At 47.6% G+C, this 14,424-nt stretch overlaps 1 protein-coding gene across 5 annotated transcripts in view; it reads right to left on the bottom strand.

Annotated features, from left to right (window-relative positions):
* The window catches only part of NRG1 (neuregulin 1), a 1,026,251-nt gene that overhangs the window by 71,414 nt on the left and 940,413 nt on the right, over window positions 1–14,424 (bottom strand). The window lies entirely within an intron of this gene.

Raw genomic sequence — 14,424 nt, 5'->3', positions numbered from 1 at the left:
TTTAGATTAATATGTTCTCCACTAGCTAGCTTTGTAGACTCATCTATAGCTGAAATATTGATAAGGTAGGAGAGAATACATTCAAATATCTATTGTGACATGGGGACAGCAATAGTGACCACATGCTTAATTAAATATCATTCTAAGCTTAATCATTTCTATACTGAATACAATGTAGGTAAGATGGCAATCACAGATTAGCTGACTGTAAGCATGCGACATCCTTTTTACAAAATTCTGCAGACTAATGAAAGGTGTGGCAGTGAATTTGCTAAATCGTGTTGCAGCTCTTTAATCTTGGGGCTTCTCCCGTTACCTATTTAGATATGCCTTGAAATACTTTAGCTAGCAGTTAAAGCAAATATTCACTGGGTAATGTTGCTGTATAAATGTTTCTGTATGCAGAATACATTTGGAGCAATGAATATTTAACTATAGTATTTTGCAAGTAGTTAACAGTACAGCTAGTAGTTAGTATTTAAGCCAGATAGTGGTTAGTAGGTTATTATACAGATGTTCATACATAGACAGACTTGGCCTAACACGGTGATCATTAACTAAATTAATTGTTTTTAGTGCTTTCAAATTAATACTAAACAATGACCATCATATAGATGGAATCACAACTTTTATTTTTTCAACACCCTAATTTCTTAGCATGAAGAGACCTAAGCAATGTGAGGACAATTGATACAGACAATTCAAGACTTTCCCAAATCACACAAAGACGGGTAACCTTCAAAGGATAAAATTCACTACAATTCTATCTCAGGAAAGAAAACAGGCCAATAAAGTCTATTCGTTAGCCATGTATATAAAACTGTACTCTTCAAGGGGACCATGCATAATAAATATCAGTCAACGACACATTTATTTATATACAGTGAGCATCTTTTTTTTTTAAATGGGGCAAAGACTTGTGTCCCATGGAAACAAGGGATCAGACATGTGGAAATACAACATGCCTGTTTCTTCCCTCCCCTGACAGCTGCCTTTGAGGTAGAGTCACATACTGTACACTACACTACAATGCATTAGATCATTAACTGATCCCACCAAAATCAAAGGGTTCAGCTGAGTTTCATTTAAAGAGTATGAGCACCTCAAGTTTGATCAAAGTTTTTTGCTTTAAAATAATTGTGGGTTAGCTCGTTTTTAATGACAATTTCCATTTTAAAAATACATTTCTCATTATTTGTGTTTTTGTTGATCTGATTGCAACAACTATCGTTTTTCTTTACAGTACTTCTATTGGAGGGACACTACAAACTACAGCACTATGCTATCTTTAGGACTGGTGGACAAAGACAGAAAAGGGCCCCAGTACAAGAACAATAAATGGGCCCTTTGCAGTCCAATAGCACATTGTAATGCACTATTCCACTTGTTTTAGAGGTGGAAATGGGACCCTTTACTCTTGTGCCCCTATGTGGCTGCACAGGTTGCACTAGTGATATGTCCACAAAATTTTGGGGGTATGTGCACATGTTTAGTATTTGCAGCAGATATTTCTGCTGCAAAAAACAGTGTTAGCAGGAAAACTGCTGTGTAAAATACTCACGTTTTGCGTGTGTTTTTTACATGTTTTTCCTTTTGTTTTATCCTACTCATTTGAATAAGTGAAAAAAGCTGCAAAAAATAGAAAAAATACTTTGAAAGTTCAAATGTGCAAGGAAAAAATGAGCAGCATGTGCATGAGATTTGAGTAATCTCACTTACTTTGCTGGTACTGTAAAATGTCTCGCTTTTCCCATGGCAAAAATGCAACATGTGAACAAGCCCAGAGTGCTTGCACTCTGTTCCATTCAAACAGGTGACACAGGACCACCATTCTTATTATTGCTGGGGGTCACAGCGATGAGACCCTGGGTGATCAACACGTATCACCTGTTCTGTGAACAGGAGGTATGAAATTGTGGAACAATCACTTTAAGATTCCTGCAGACTTTTGTAAAATAAAACAAAAAAAATATTATTTTTGGACTAGTCAAGGGAGTAGCCAACCTTAAAGCGCACCTGTCAGCATGATTGTGCTCAGTAAATTACATACACTGTCAGGTGGGCGACATTACACTGATTAATATGATACCTTGGTTGATGAATCCATCCATAATATGCTCGTGCTCCGGGGCGGCCTGTGGGGGGCGCTCTATCAGGTGCTCTGTTTACATATTCATCTGTATGCTCTTATGACAGCTCACTGTGCCTTCACTGACCTGCCTCCTATTTCACATAATGCAACTAGTAGTGCGGGGCTAGATAAAATAGGAGGAAGGTCAGTGAAGGCACAGTGAGCTGTCATAAGAGCATACACAAGAATATGTAAGCAGAGCACCAGATAGAGCGCCCCTCACAGGCTGCCCCGGAGCACAAGAATATCATTACTGACAGTGAATGTAGTTTACTGAGCACAATCCTGCTGACAGGTGCACTTTAACTGTTTTTATTACCTTAGTTTAGTCATTCTTATGTCCACCAACAAAACCAAGAATGTTGAAATAGAAAAAGACCAAACTATGTTAAGATTTAGTAGCAAAAAAGTTTAACTAGTATTTAGCACTAGACAATAGTCACCTTGATTGAAAAGGAGAATAGCTGTTTAGCCACAGATCAGCATGGTTATATCTCTTATGTTAAATGTATACCAAGTCAATGTATTAACAATTAACAATATATATTTGCAGTAATAATACTTACTGGAAGTCAAAAAGCCCACCAAACATTGCATAAAAATGTGCTTGCCTTTTCACATAGTCACAGATCAGATCTGCATAATTAGAAATCCTGTTGATACATTATAATTTACTATTACATTATTCCCATGCATTATACCTGCTCCAGCCAGGAGGAAGAGAGATGGGAGCATAGCAGAAGGCATAAGCGAGCACTTTCTGTGCTTTGAGTGGGCAAGAAGAGAAAAGGGAACCACACATGTTCATGATCACCCAGATAGCCCATTCAATGCCCATTCAATGCCCATTCATGACTAAAAGCATAGTTACTCCAGGTTCACATTCCATAGGCTATTTTCGCAGTTTTAACAAGTAACATAGACACTGTAAGGGAATGCCACCCAATGACACAGATTCATTTTCCAATTAATACACCCACTTGTATTTCACATCCTTTTCACACAGAACTGAAATAGACACTAGTGTCATTACACCCTGTAGGTAGAAAATGTTTGCTCTGAACAAGTGGAATGTCAGGAGCAAAATGGCATGATTAGCAGATGTAAACGTGTCATAGATCAATTGCACATACACAATGGCTTAGAGATGAATGACGAAATGTGCTGAAGCATAAAAAAATGTAAGATGATGTACTAAATAGTTATAAGGAACATGAGAGGTCCCCCAGGATTCATAAATGACATCATAAATTGGCCTTGGCCTATTACTGTACTGCAACAAAGCCCATGATGTTCCACAAAAACATCTCTATATCACAAAAAAACAACTTTAAAGTGCAGCTTTTTTATGCTTACAAGCCAGGACCAGTCCTGCACTTCATCACGTTCTCCAAACTAGTCTGTCTTCATTTCCCGTAATCACACCCCTCTGGACATGATTGACATCTTTTCCTGTGTACATTTCATTACAGCACCTCAAGCAAGCAATGTTTCCTCTGAGCATCCATTCCATAGCATGCACAGTAAAGCCAGGTAGACTCTCCCCAGCTTCTTCTGCACAATGCACATGCCCAGTAAGCTGTAGTGATGCAGGGGAATGGCATGCATGGCAGGGAAGGATATACTTCACATCTTGTTTTTTTACAGTTAAACATTTGTGTGGGACATCAAGATATTTATTGTTCACAATAATAGGTAAATTCAACCTTTTGGTGGCCTTTGTTATACACATACATTAATGGTATACACAAGGGAGCTGTGCTGGTCTGTGGGGTACAATACTGATATCAAATTTATGGACACACCTATTCTTGCAATGGTTTTCCTTGTTCTTATTTGAATGTACACATTGTGGGTTCAGTCTGAAGGCAGCTAAACAACAAAGGAATACATATGGAAACAAGGAGTTAAAAACACATATGAAAGAAACCAGAATATGTGTTATGCCTTAGATTCTTCAAAGTGGCCTCCTTTTAATCTGATGACAGCTTTACACCCCCTTGACAATCTCTGAAGCAGCTTCATCATATAGTCAGTCATCTGGAATGGCTTTCCAACAGTCTTGATGAAGTTCCTAGAGGTGCTGAGCACTTGTTGGCTGCTTTGCCTTCATACTGCAGTGCAATGTCATCTGACAAGCACTCCATTCTTCTCCTTCTCAGTCATATAGCCTTTACATAAACTGGCCTAAGAAGTCTCTTCTTTGCGGTCCTCAGTAGTGACTTTTTTGAAGCAATTTGACCATAATGGTCGGTTTCGCTCAGTCTGCTCTGTACAGTTGATGTTGAGCTGGGTCTGCTACTTGATTTCTATGCATCATTTATGAGGGCTGTTATCTTAGGTGCTGTCAATTTGCAGTTTCTACGGCTGGTAACTCTGTTGACCTTATCCTCTGCAGATAAGGTTTGGTCTTTCTTTCCTGGGGCAGTCCTCATAACAACCAATTTCATTATAGCAATTAATGTTTTTCATGACTGCACTTGAGGATACCTTCAAGCTTCTAGCAATTTTCCAGACTCACTGACCTTCATGTCTGAAAGTAATGATAGACTGTCTCAAACACTTTTTGAAGGCTCATGATTCCACAAATGACCTCTTGGTTAGGCATACCTGTTCATTGGAAGCCATTGCAGGTGAATCACCTGATGAGGCTTTTAAAGAGAAAGGGATATTCAAAGCTAAAATCAGAGTAAAAAGGAAGGGGGTGGGGGAACATTGAGGAATCTAAGGTTTAACACAAATTCTGGTTTGCTTCACACATGTTTCATTACTCCTTGTTTCCATATGTGTCTCTTTATGGTTTAGCTTCCTTCAGTCTGGATCTACAATATGCACATTCCAATAAAAACAAGGAAAACCATTGCATGAACATATGTCCAAACTTTGTCTGGTACTGTACGAATAGACATTTTTTTAAATTTGGGTAGCACTCTCGGGAATTAATAGATGGTTTCCTGTAGTGGACAACCACAAGATGACCATACATCCATCACAACTAATTTTGTGTCTTTAAATAAGCAAATTAGCATTATAAAACTAAGATTCCAGGTTTTGTTGGAAATTATGTAACATCTGTACATCAGAGTTAAGAGTTGCGTAATAGCCTATCACAGCAAATAATCCCACAAGCTACTATAAATCAGAAAACACTACTGTATTAATATTCAAGCTGCAGTTATAAAATATGCTGACTTCAGCACTATAACTAAGATACATTTCATCCAATTTTCCACTTAAGGCAATGAAGGAAAGAAGTGAATAGGCAGATAATACATAATCTAGAAAACAGTAAATTAATCTGAATTGTCCAGAAAAGAGTGCTATTTGTAATGGCAAGTGATGTTTAAATGGACTTAATTTAAAGTGATTCTCGCACTCTGAAATCCCTATGCATATTTTCTAATAGAGCATATGATACAGGGGTATTCCCTACTTGAGACCCTCTTATTTTGGTCAACCTAGAGAGAAAATGAAAGAAACACTTTCTGCTCTGAAGGTTCAGCCCAACCATATATTTCTTGGTCACCTATCTATTCAAATTGTTTCCATGTGACGCGCCCCTGGGAGCTTACCCGGAGCCGGATCTGTTTAGGGTTGTAGTCTCGTGGCGGTGACCCGGTCCGTGCCCAGGGAGTCAAACTGGACGGCAGTCTGTTAGCGGTAGAAAATGGTTGATGACTACGCCACCCGTTGAATGCAGCCAGGGGGCTGCTGCTGCAGGGCAGACCGCTGAGGCCGGTGGAAGGATGGTGCAGCGTGATAGTATAATCCCCAACGGGAGGGGTATGGCCTCAGGGCAGCCGACGTGGATGATGGGGGTAGCAGGAACCACTCAGAGACGGTATGGTAGCGTTCAGGGTCTTTACTGGTAACAACGATAGACCCTCCCGGAGTACTTGCTAGCGAACGGGGCCTGGTCAGTCCTTGAGCAGATGGGATCTCCCCTGGCCAGGCGTAGTTGTAGGCCTCCCAAGCTGACTGTACTCTTCTGGCTACCTTGCTAGAAGCTGATGTAAGTAGCCCACGTCCCTGAGTGTACCGTGTGGTGCTCACCCGTATGGCCGGTGACTCGGGGCCTTCTAATGGCTTCCGCTCCACGATGGCGGTGCTGGTCCCACGCGTGTGACCGGGCCTTCGGGCTTCTGGGCCAGGGGACCTGAAATCCCCTGCCTGACGGATTCTGCTGCTGGGTAGAAGTTAGTCCCCACAGCCTCGGACTCCGGGTCCGGTAAAGAATCTTCTTAGTCAGGGCGAGCTCTTTAGCTGCCAGCCCCTGACTCCTTGTGACTCTGCTGCTTCCTATGCTGCTCTTGTCTCTCCTCTTCCTGGACTCACTCACCCTGCCTCAGCCCCGGGTTTATACAGGGGAAGTTCTTCCCCTCCCAAGGCTGGGCAGGAGGTGTGGCATGCACAGAATCCCTGACCAAAGGACCTCCCACCTGCTCTCAGACGTAATATCTCTATCACTGTGACAACCAGACCCCTGGGGTGTCACACTCCCCCCTAGTGAAATTTAGTACTCCGGGACTAAACACTTTTTAGAAAAATATAACAAGGTATATCAAAGAACAATAAAATACAATAAGGAAACACAATAAGATGGTCACGGATGTCCGCAACCGGGTGCAGTCTTTGAAGAAAAGCAAAGGTGTCCATTTCACCAACACAGGGAGACGTAATCAGGTAGGGGTCTGTCCTACCCCGAGTCCTTAACAGTCTCTAGTCCATCCTGGGTTACGCTCCAACTATATACAAAGGATTCCCGGTAAATCCACCGAAGACTCCTAAAAACAACTAGAAACACAAAATTACACACAAGCAACAATAAACAGGTAAACATTGTAAAACAACTTAAACATTTAGATCCTCCAACGTGCGGGTAACTGGCCTCTAGTGGCCCTAGTGGACCTACGGAGCTGACTGTCTGGCCCTGAACTACAGGGTGTAGGAGCTGTCAAGGGTAAACTGGGCAGCTGTCTACCGGCTCTTTGTCTCACTAGGGGTACGGCAGGCTCACTATAAGCAGAGGGTGGATTCTCCTGTTCCGCTTGGGTGGAGTCTTCTGCCTCCTGGACCGGCTGCTCTTCCAGCTCTACCCGTTGCTCCGTAGGTTCTTGGGATGATGGTTGGAGGAAGGTGAGTACGGGTACCACAACTGCACCATTGACTTGAGTCCAAGACCGAGGGAAGTCCCCGAGCACGGTACTAACCATATCTTCCCTTTCTTCCACGGGTCGATGGTCTTCCTGTTCCTCCTCAGGGTTCCTCAGTTGTTCGGGGCACTTCTTCAGGTGGTCCCGGGATACAATGGCTGTGGTTTCCCCTCCGTCTTTACTGATGGTACAGACCTTCGGGTTCTCGTGGCTTGAGGGCAGTACGGTGTACGGGTCCTTCTCCCACTGGTCGTCCAACTTGTGGAGCCGTCTCTTCCTCTTCAAGACCTGCTCTCCGGGTACCAGGGGAACAGCGGGAGCATACTGGTTGTAAGTCTTCTCTTGTCTTTCCCTAGCCTGACAGAGACTTCGCTCCACGCTCTCCTGTACTTTCCGGTACTGCTGCTGCCTCTCTGTGTCCCAGTCCGTTTCTAGTGAAGTGTCCTCGGGCGTCAGGACTCCCATTTCCAGGTCAACAGGTAACTTACCAGGTCTTGCCCTCATTAGGTAAGCCGGGGTACAGTTGGTGGAACCTACCGGGATGTGGTTGTATAGGTCCACCAGATCGGGCAACTTCTCAGGCCACAGACTGCGTTCTTCCAGGGGCAACGTTTTTAGAAGATCCATTACCACCTGGTTCATTTTCTCACAAAGTCCATTAGTTTGCGGATGGTAGGGTGTCGTCCTTATCTTCCGGCAGCCATACAGATTGCAGAATTCCTGGAAGACCTCCGCTTCAAAGGCAGGTCCCTGGTCCGTCAGCACTTGGTCCGGGTACCCGTGTGGACGGCAAAAGTGCTGCTGGAAGGCTCTAGCTGCTGTTCGAGCCGTTAAGTCCTTGACGGGGACGACAACCAGAAACCGGGAGTAATGATCCACGATGGTTAACGCGTAGACGTAGCCACTTCTGCTGGGGGTCAGTTTTACATGATCCAAGGCTACCAGTTCCAACGGTTGCCGGGTGACGATGGACTGCAGGGGAGTCTTCTGGCTGGCCCGGTCCTTCCTTCTCAGATTGCACGGGCCACAGTCTCTGCACCACTTCTCGATGGTTCCCCTCATGCCTACCCAGTGGAACCGCTCGCGCAGCAGGAACTCCAGCTTTTTCCACCCGAAGTGTCCAGCTCCGTCGTGGTATGCCTCCATCACCATGGCTGCGTCTCTTCGTGGCACCACTACTTGCCAGAGTAGTTCATGCGTCCTGGAGTTAACCATTCTGCGGCACAACTTCCCCTTGTAAAGGAACAGTCGACTCTTCTCTGCCCATAGTTGTTTGGCTTCCTCTGGAGCGTCTGATTCCAGGCTAGCCTCCGGGCGAGTCAGCATCTCCTTCACCAGTCGGACGGCAGGGTCGCTGTCTTGCGTTTCCGCCCAGTTGTAGTGAGGTAAGGGGTTCAACGTAGCAGCCTGCTTACTCCTTACCCGGTGGGAATACTGGATAGTCCCATGACGGTGGAACGCAGGGAGTTCAACTTCTTCCAGTCCCTCCGGATCTTCTCCTCCGTCCGGCAGGTTGGGCATCCTGGACAGGGCGTCCGCGTTGGTATTGGAGCGCCCTGCCCGGTATTTAATTGTGAACTCGTAGTTGGACAGACAGGCCATCCACCTCTGCTCCAGGGCACCGAGTCTTGCCGTGTCCAGGTGTGTCAGCGGGTTGTTATCCGTGTATACGGTGAACCGGGAAGAAGCGAGGTAATGCCTAAAGCGCTCGGTGACTGCCCATACCACGGCCAGGAACTCTAGCTTAAATGAGCTGTAATTTTCGGGGTTCCTTTCGGTGGGTCGCAGTTTTCGGCTGGCATAGGAGATTACTCGTTCTCTCCCCTGCTGAATCTGGGACAGTACGGCTCCTAGCCCGATGTTACTGGCGTCGGTGTAGAGGATGAAGGGCTGGCTATAGTCCGGGTACGCCAAGATTTCATCCCCCGTGAGGGCCATCTTCAGCTGGCGGAAGGACTCTTCTTCTAGCTTTTCCCATTTGAAGGGCGGCTTCTGGTTCTTGGCCTTCCGGGACTGGCCTATCAGGAGGTCCTGCATAGGTGCTGCCTTTTTGGTGAAACCGGGAATAAACCTTCGGTAGTAGCCTACCAACCCTAGGAACTGCCGCACTTCTTTTACGCTGGAGGGGCTTGGCCATCCCTTAATTGCGGTGATCTTATCGGGGTCGGGAGCCACTCCGTCAGCGCTCACCACGTGTCCCAGGTATTGCACCTTTGGTTTCAGGAGGTGACACTTGGAGGGTTTCACCTTTAGGCCGTAACTCGCCAGAGCTTCGAACACCTCCGCCAGGTGTTTCAGGTGGTCCTCATAAGTTTTGGAGTATACGATGACATCGTCCAGGTACAACAGGACCGTCTCGAAGTTTCTGTGGCCCAGACAGCACTCCATTAATCGTTGGAAGGTTCCTGGGGCGTTGCAGAGTCCGAACGGCATGCAGGTGAACTCGCTAAGTCCCATCGGGGTGGTGAATGCGGTCTTCTCCCGGTCCGCCTCTGCTACAGGAACCTGCCAGTACCCGCTAGTGAGATCCAAGGTAGAGAAGAAGTTAGCAGATCTTAAAGCAGCCAATGACTCCTCTATCCTTGGTAAGGGGTACGCATCCTTGTGTGTGATACGGTTGATTTTCCGGTAATCTACACACATCCTCATGGTGTTGTCTTTCTTTTTGACTAAAACTAGTGGGGCTGCCCAGGGGCTACAGCTATCCCGGATTACCCCAGCCTCCTTCATGTCTCTAAGCATCCCCTTGGCGTGTTGGTAATGTGCAGGGGGTACGGGTCGATACCTCTCTTTTATGGGAGGATGATCTCCCGTGGGGATGCGGTGTTCTACCCCCTTGACTCGCCCGAAGTCTAACGGGTGTTTACTAAACACTCTCTCATACTCTTGAACCACCCGATAGACTCCTTGTTTCTGGTGTGAGGGAGTGGAGTCAGTACCCAGATGTAGTTGCTGACACCAGTCCTCCATGTCTTTCTTAGAGCCGTTACCTTCCTTCGGGTGAGATGGAGGCAAGGGTTCCACAGATTGTATAGAATTTTGATTAGTGGTATATAATTTGGCTAGCGTGGCATACCGGGGCAGGTACACTTCCCTCTCCCCGATATTTATTATGCGAACGGGCACCCTCCCATGGCGTACATTGACCACCCCCCGTGCTGTCAAAATGGTGGGCCTACTGTCTGAGTAAACTGGTTCTACCATTGCCTGGTAATCTCTACCTCTCAGACCAATAGCTGCCCGGCACCAAATCATCATTTCACTTTTTGGGGGCATGGCAATAGGAAAAGGGTCACACATTCTTACGCTACCAATCTCACCGCCGGAGAGTTCCACTTGTTGCCGTTGCATCAGTGCCCGGATCTCTTTCTGGAGCACCCGCTGCTCGCCGGAGCTGGCATTCTTGGCAACCTGCTGTAAAAGGAAAATCACCTCTGCAAGACAATTTTCAATTACATTAGTTCCTAGAGTTATTTTTGGGTGACTCTCATGTTTGTCAATATCTACAATGATCAGTCCCTGTGCGGCCAGTTCGACTCTACCAATTTTGATGGTCACCTCTTTAAATCCGATCTGTGGCACGGGCTGACCATTGCTGGCGATGATACTCAAGTCGTCGTCAGGGTAGCGGGTAATATCCGAGTCATTCCAGTACTGCTTGAAGAGCACGTACGGGATGGTGGTGACCTGTGACCCGGTGTCCAGTAGGGCACTCATGGGAATGCCATCCAGTACCACAGGCAAGACTGGACGTCCTCCCACATATCTGTCGCGCCAGTTCGATGGGCCTGGTGATCTTTTTCCTGGGGGTTGGCCCTCTACCCCAGGTTGTGCCCGTTTAAAGAACAGTACCTTTCCATATGTCCGGGTTGATTGCAGCGGCGGCAGATGGGTCGTCCGTCCTCGCTGTATCGGTCACTGGGTCTTCCTCTGGCCGGTGGGGTCCTCCTTGGTCGACGCCACGGGATGTCCTCCGGTCCGGATGCCAGCTGGATCTTCCCTGGAGTGGAAACCTGTAAAGACTGCACAGTTCGGGTTAGCGCAGCAACGCTTTTAGCTAGCTCTTGGACCTGATGGTGTAGGTCTGGAGCCGGGTCATTGTCCAAAGCCTGCGCATCAGCTCCCACAGGCCCTGCTGACAAGGGCGCCGCCTCCTGGTAGTAAGTGGTAGTGGGGCGTCTGTGGGTCACAACGCCACCTGGTGCCGGTTCTCGGAGCACCCGGATGGCTCTGTCCTTGAACTGTGCAAATTCTAGATGAGGGTCCTGTAAGGCCATTGCCCGCAACTGGGTGCGGTGGGCATTGCAATATAAACCCTCTATAAATTGTTCGGTCAACAGCCTGTCCTCGTTTCCCACTCCATTAGGGTCGGTCTGCTTAATGGCCCTCAGGGCCTCTTGTAGGTTGAGTGCATAGTCCCTTATACTCTCATGCGCTCGCTGCTTGCACCCGTAGAATCTAAGTTTAATCTCGGCTGAGGTGCGGGTATCAAAGGTGTCCTTCAGCCGGGTTAGTATCCCTGCGACAGTCTTCCTCCCAGGTGGCCAGGATTTTACTTCCCTTTTGGCTGCCCCAGTTAGTTGGGCCACCAGGATGCTCACTTTTTGCTCTTCTGTGAGGGGGTACACCTGGAAGAGGCTATCCAGCTTTTCTCTAAAGTCATGCAGGGTATGTGACTCCCCTGAGTACTGGGGTAGCCAAGCTGCTCCCGGGATATAGGGCATGGTGAAGGGCATAACTGCAACAGCGGTAGCGCTGGCGGGGGTTGAGGCAGTGGAGCTCTCCTCCGTATCCGACATCTTCCTCCCCCCTAGTGGACCGTGGCCTACCTTGCGATGATCCTGTTCCGTAGGCCGCGGCTCCGCAGTGGATCGTCAGGGTTGAGGACCTTCCGTCGCGCTCCTGTGACGTCGGCGTCTGCTGGGCTCCTTCCAGGACCTTACGCAACGTCCGGACGTGAGGCGGGGCTTCAGTTCTCGCGCGCTTTCGGAGTCCACGCCCCTCTTCTTCCCGCGCGGCGTCCTCAAGATGGCGTCCAATGGTGGGAAAACTCCACGGATGGCGGGAAGAAGGCTGAAGATGGCGCCGGATGGCGGGAAACTTCACCGATGGCGGGAAGAAGGCTGAAGATGGCGCCGGATGGCGGGAATCTTCACCGATGGCGGGAATCTTCACCACTGGTAAGTTTGAACAGTCTTTGCTTTTCAGGCACGCAGTACCCGGTGGTTGCGGGCACGTGATCCTGCCGACTACGCCAAAGTTGACGCGCCCCTGGGCCTGTGTCGCGCTGCGTTGCGCACGCGGGAGCTTACCCGGAGCCGGATCTGTTTAGGGTTGTAGTCTCGTGGCGGTGACCCGGTCCGTGCCCAGGGAGTCAAACTGGACGGCAGTCTGTTAGCGCTAGAAAATGGTTGATGACTACGCCACCCGTTGAATGCAGCCAGGGGGCTGCTGCTGCAGGGCAGACCGCTGAGGCCGGTGGAAGGATGGTGCAGCGTGATAGTATAATCCCCAACGGGAGGGGTATGGCCTCAGGGCAGCCGACGTGGATGATGGGGGTAGCAGGAACCACTCAGAGACGGTATGGTAGCGTTCAGGGTCTTTACTGGTAACAACGATAGACCCTCCCGGAGTACTTGCTAGCGAACGGGGCCTGGTCAGTCCTTGAGCAGATGGGATCTCCCCTGGCCAGGCGTAGTTGTAGGCCTCCCAAGCTGACTGTACTCTTCTGGCTACCTTGCTAGAAGCTGATGTAAGTAGCCCACGTCCCTGAGTGTACCGTGTGGTGCTCACCCGTATGGCCGGTGACTCGGGGCCTTCTAATGGCTTCCGCTCCACGATGGCGGTGCTGGTCCCACGCGTGTGACCGGGCCTTCGGGCTTCTGGGCCAGGGGACCTGAAATCCCCTGCCTGACGGATTCTGCTGCTGGGTAGAAGTTAGTCCCCACAGCCTCGGACTCCGGGTCCGGTAAAGAATCTTCTTAGTCAGGGCGAGCTCTTTAGCTGCCAGCCCCTGACTCCTTGTGACTCTGCTGCTTCCTATGCTGCTCTTGTCTCTCCTCTTCCTGGACTCACTCACCCTGCCTCAGCCCCGGGTTTATACAGGGGAAGTTCTTCCCCTCCCAAGGCTGGGCAGGAGGTGTGGCATGCACAGGATCCCTGACCAAAGGACCTCCCACCTGCTCTCAGACGTAATATCTCTATCACTGTGACAACCAGACCCCTGGGGTGTCACACATGTAATACCATGTTTTTCCTGCAGTGGCCAGCACCACTAATAAGCATTAATTTTCAATGTTAGACCAGTGGAAATCAGCAGATTGTCAGCGGGTACTCATATAGAGAACGGGTTTCCTAGATGGGATTGTTCCTTTCATTAGGATCTTTATCAATATTTTCATTATGTATCTGCAAACTACCAACAGGAGGGCTAAGCTACTAGATTTTTGACCATTAACACAATATTCAAGGCATTTGCGCTAGATTTATTGTATCTTAATATTTTCAATTTTTATTCTAGCTCCAAGAATTTTAATAATTTGAACAGAACTTTTCTTTCTATTACAGTGAATTTCTAGCGTGGACCCCAGTTAGCGATTTATATTTATGTTTTTAGGTAGAAAAGGTAGATCCATGTGCATGGAACCTATATGAAGGTATAGGAAGACTTTGCACCCTGATATGAGGTGCTCTATTTGAAGCCACATGGGGCTCCATGTGGCACAGTATAATGATATACTGTACTTCCCTAGGAAAAATATGTTCATAGTTCCTTATAGTCAGAAAGGCATAGCATACTAGGTAATTGTATATTCAACAATTCCTTAAAATAATCTCAGTAGGAGAAATACTAATAACTAAGAATGAGCGGACCCATGGAAGTTTGGGTTCTTGTACCCCACCCGAACTTCATTCCAAAGTTTGGTTCGGGTACCAGAACTGTATCCAAACTTGGACCAGAACCCGAACACCATTGAAAACAAAGGAGACCTGAAATTTTGGCTGGAAAATTCTCTCTCTCTTTGCAACAGACTATCCCTGGAACTCCGAACATTGCAACGGACTTCCGAGAGAAGCCCGTGTTTGGCGTTTAACACCAGACACTAACTGTCCAGTATGAAACCCTTTTAAGTTCGGGTT

This window comes from Phyllobates terribilis, unplaced genomic scaffold, assembly GCF_046119375.1.
Source record: "Phyllobates terribilis strain yellow unplaced genomic scaffold, ASM4611937v1 Scaffold_1__5_contigs__length_1240528914, whole genome shotgun sequence".
Lineage (NCBI taxonomy): Eukaryota > Metazoa > Chordata > Amphibia > Anura > Dendrobatidae > Phyllobates > Phyllobates terribilis.
Note: the sequence above shows the minus strand (reverse complement) of the source record. Positions and strands in the feature narration are given on the sequence as shown.